Here is a 5,185-nt window from a genome sequence, read left to right on the forward strand (position 1 = left end):
GCATGGAGCCTGCCTGCCTCCCTTTTCCCAGGACTCAGTTCTGTCTCCTTACCACCCCTCTATTCCTCCAAGGCCAGCCCAACCTTTCCTAAGATTTTTATTTTATCTAAAAACTTCCCAGTAATTCTACTTGGAGATACTTAAGCCAGGAGGACAAAAGATCCACAGTCACAAGCCTGGCATATTCGCAAGTGAAACAACACCCAGAGGCAAAATTTATTTTTAAATAAAATATGGAGATTTCTGGTTATATGAAATAAATATACAAATTACCAGTATTCTCAATGGGCTTTGATGTGAGCAGTTAGTAGCCAGGCCCTTTGCTGAGAACTCTGCTTGCATTATCTATTTCAGTCCTCATGGAGAGAGGCACTGAATAATTACTATCTATCTCTTTTAGCAATGGGAAGGATAGGAAGTCACCCTGGGTAGATGGCGCAGGACACTGTGAGTCCTGTTTTAATTTTGACACAAGGAAAATAGATTTTGCTATATGCCCTTAGCTAGCTTAAGTAGGAAAGGGAGAATCTCACTTCTTATTTTATTTTAATCAATACATGACTGATTTAAAGGAGCCTCAGAGGCCTTTAGCACTGACAAAGCCCAATCTCTAGGAATTTAAGAATGACAGTGAGGCTGGCACTGTGAGCCTGAAGCATGATACCACCCACTGGGCTCTGAAAGCACATGGCTTATATCACATCTCACACCCTGCCAAGAGAAAGCCACTTTTATTCTAGGCCAAGTTTCAAAGTGAACCTGGCAATCGATTTGTTATAATGTTAAAGTTAAATAAAATTGTTCCCCGTAATATAATCACTTTCCTGCTTTTGAAATCATTATTGTTTGTTATTACAAAAGCAAATAAAACACACAGACACTGTTGCTGTGCACACCTGCAGTTCTTATTGCAAGCCCCCCCAACCCTCCCTGAGGGCTTTCTTTAGCAGCAGAAATGAGCTCACTACTGTGCAGAGCAGGCAGGCGCTGCCAGGCTGTAAGCCAACCCCTGTTCCCCCCATAACGAACCAGAGATGGAGGGTAAATTGCCCCTCAGGTGGGACAACCTGAGGTGTGTTCTACACAGTCTTCAGAGGCCCCCAGTGGGATGCAGATTCAGTTGCCCCCAGCAGTGACCTGCTTTGAAGTAGTTTCCTTCCTTTCCCTCTCTCTTCCCCTCTGTCATTCAGGGCTTCCTGGGATAGCCTCCCAAACTTCTGCATAAATCACCATATACATCTAGGAAAGCCTAACACGAGACAATTGCTGTATTTTGAATAATTATCCCCTCCAAAAGTCATGTTGAAACTTAATCCCCAATGCGGCAGTATTGAGAGATAGGGCCTTTAAGAGGTGATTAGATAATGAGGGCTCTGCCCTCATAAATGGATTAATCAATTTGTGGATGAATGGATTAAAGAGTTAATGAATGTATGGGTTACCATGGGAGTAGAATGAGTTGTTTTATAAGAAGAGGAAGAGGGTGAGTTCGCACATTCACACGCTGAGCCCTCTGGCATGTGATATCCTGCCCTGCCTCAGGACTCTTCAGAGTCCCCAGCAGCAAGAAGGCTCTCACTACATGTGGCTCCTCAACCTGGGACTTCATAGCCTCCATAAATGGAAGAAATAAATTTCTTTTCTTTATAAGTTACCCAGTCTGTTTTCCATTTTTAAAATTATTATTATTATACTTTAAGTTCTGAGATACATGTGCAGAATGTGCAGGTTGGTTACATAGGTATACATGTGCCATGGTGGTTTGCTGCACCCATCAACCTGTCATCTACATTAGGTGTTTCTCCTAATGCTATCCCTCCCCTATTCTCCACCCCTCAACAGGCCCCGATGTGTGATGTTTCCCTCCCTGTGCCCAATGTGTGATGTTCCCCCTCCCTGTGTCACTCCCATTTATGAGTGAGAACATGTGGTATTTGGTTTTCTGTTTTTGTGTTAGTTTGCTGAGAATGATGGTTTCCAGCATCATCCATGTCCCTGCAAAGGACACGAACTCATCCTTTTTTATGGCTGCATAGTATTTCATGGTTTATATGTGCCACATTTTCTTTATCCAGTCTATCACTGATGGGCATTTGGGTTGGTTCCAACTCTTTGCTATTGTGAATATTACTGTAATAAACATACATGTGCATGTGTCTTTATAGTAAAATGATTTACAATCATTCTTATTCATTATAATGGGATTGCTGGGTCAAATGGTATTTCTGGTTCTAGATTCTTGAGGAATTGCCACAGTGTCTTCCACAAGGGTAGAACTAATTTACACTCCCACCAACAGTGTAAAAGTGTTCCTATTTCTCCACATCCTCTCCAGCATCTGTTGTTTCCTGATTCTTTAATGATCGCCATTCTAACTGGTGTGAGATGGTATCTCACTCTGGTTTTGATTTGCATTTTTCAAATGACCAGAGACAATGAGATTTTTTTCATGTTTGTTGGCCACTGTTTTCCATTATTATAAGCAATACAACAATGCCAACATATGAGTTTGCTGAGGCTGCCATACCAGAGTACCACAGGCTGGGTGGCTTAAAAAACAGAAATTAATTTTCTCACAATTCCAGAGGCTAGAAGTCCAAGATCAAAGTGTCAGTAGGGTTATTTCTTCTAAGGCCTCACTCCTTGGCTTGTAGATGGCCATCTTCTCCCCTTGTGTTTACACAGTCATCCTCTGTTGTGTCTTTATCCTCATCTACTCCTCTAAAAAGGACACCAGTCTTATAGCATTAAGGTCCACCTATATGACCTTATTTTTACCTTAATTACCTCTGTAAAGACTCTTTCTCCAATACAATCTGAAACAATACAATCACATTCTGAAGCACTGGGGTTAGGACTTCAGCATAGGAATTTGCGGGGGAGGGGGTACACAATGCTGCCCCTAAGAGTCCATTATAATCAAAACAAAGTTATATCAAATATTCATTGAAAACACATGCTTGTGTTGACTTAACCCAGCCAGTGAACAAGTAAAACCTGGTAGGCTGTGGTGGGATGCTTGCTCTGAATCTGCATAGTCTTGTCTTCCAGGGATACATTTATATTCTGGGGGCTCTAAAGCAGCCATCAGCATTAAGGGATTTGCCTAGTTAGGAATTTAACCTAGATTAATCCAGGCTCCTTAATTCTAACTATTTCTACTGCCCTCTAGGGTGACCAGTTCATCCTGGTTTGTCCCGAACTGTCCTGGTTTTAGCATTGAAAGTCCTGCATCCTAGTACTTTTTCCTGGCCATATCAGGATGGCTGATTATCCTTAGTCTCTCATATTTGAGAAATGCGGGAGCTTGGGGGAGTCAGGAGTAGCTAGAAAGAGAGAGAACAGATGACCATTTTGTTTGTCAGGCTGAGTTGGATTTGATGATTTCTGATATTGTTTCCAGTTTCATCAGTATAAAGAAACAAAGATATTATCAACTCCTTGGATATTTACCTCTGCAATTTAGTAGTTGGTGAGAAGGTGAGACCAAACATGATAAAAATAATAAGTCGCCAGGCACAGTGGCACGTGCCTGTAGTCCCAGCTACTGAGGAGGCTGAGGTGAGAGGATCACTTGAGCCCAGGACTTCTGGGCTGTAGCACTATGCCAATTGGGTGTTCGCACTAAGTTTGGCATCAATATGGTGACCTCCCAGGGGCAGCGTACCACCAGATTGCCTAAGGAGGGGTGAACCAGCCCAGGTTAGAAACGGAGCAGGTCAAAACTCCTGTGCTGATCAGTAGTGGGATCGCAACTATGAACAGCCACTGCACTCCAGCCTGGGCAAAATAGCAAGACCTCATCTCTAAAAAAGATAATAATAATAATAATGTCTAGAAATATTCCTAAAGAAACCGAAAGGAAGGTGAGAGAACACATAACTCCTAGGGAAAGGCTATTCTCACACTTCCTGACAAAAGGGATCCTCCCTCCTTCTCCTGCCTCACTCACATGCTCATGCTCCTCTCTGATTTCAGGTTATACTGGAAATCATGTTAGACTTGTCTGCATGCTTCTTTTTCTTACTAGACACCAAGTTCCTTGGGAGACAGGGCCCCATTCATCATTAAATACCCTAGCACCAAAGAGGTATAAATAATTACTTTTTTTGACTGGGTGAGGTGGCTCATGACTATAATCCCAGCACTCTGGGAGGCCAAGGCAGGCAGATCATGAGGTCAGGAGATCAACACTATCCTGGCCAACATGGTGAAACCTCGTCTCTACCAAAAATACAAAAATTTGCTGGGCGTGTTGGTGCGTGCCTGTAATCCCAGCTACTTGGGAGGCTGAGGCAGGAGAATCGCTTGAACCAGGGAGTTTGAGGTTGCGGTGAGCTGAGATCACACCACTGCACTCCAGCCTGACAACAGAGTGAGGCTCCAGCTCAAAAAATATAATAATAATTACCTTTTCTTCTCCTATATTTTATTCACAATACATTGTGCTCCCAAATCCAGCATTACATCCAGTGGGTATCAGGAGTACCCGGGGAAAAGAACATATTGAATAGGTGATATCTTCCATAATATCAAACTAATCCTATTACTGATAGAATTACTGATTAACGGTGTCCTTTCACCAGTTGAAGCTTAGTATTTGTGGTAAATCTACACTGTCTTTCCATTTGATTCATGCAAGATCTACAGTATTAGATTGTAGCCATTTCTTAGCCAAGAGTAATTCTGTTGCTTCAAGCTATATACCTATTCTAATAGATATTTTTGTTGTTGTTTGTTTTTTTACCCAATCTTGTCTGAGGTTTTCCAATGTTTTTGCCAGATAAGCCCAACATTTGTTAAGCACCCAATGAATATTTTGCATGAATACCACTGATTTATTCAAAAATATTTTGTTGAATATTTTAGGACTAATGACAGTGGCAGTGTGGTATTATATGGAATCTCTGCCTTCAAGCAATGTCTGATGTACTGAGGAAATGAGACTTATACTATTTATACTACTTATGAAAAGTAGTATATTTAATGTGCCAAATGAGTAACATAGAAAATAAATTCCCTGAATTATAATTATTTTGTCTTGCCAATTATACTGTGATTACATTGAGAATATATTATTTTGTAACCTCAACACCTGCTTTTCAGTAGACACTGGTTTTTTTACAAGCTTTCCAGGTGTGTGTGTGTGTTTTTTTTTTTTTTTTTTTTAAAATACACTCATGCT

The sequence above is a fragment of the Cebus imitator genome, unplaced genomic scaffold (genome assembly GCF_001604975.1).
Source record: "Cebus imitator isolate Cc_AM_T3 unplaced genomic scaffold, Cebus_imitator-1.0 Scaffold394, whole genome shotgun sequence".
NCBI lineage: Eukaryota > Metazoa > Chordata > Mammalia > Primates > Cebidae > Cebus > Cebus imitator.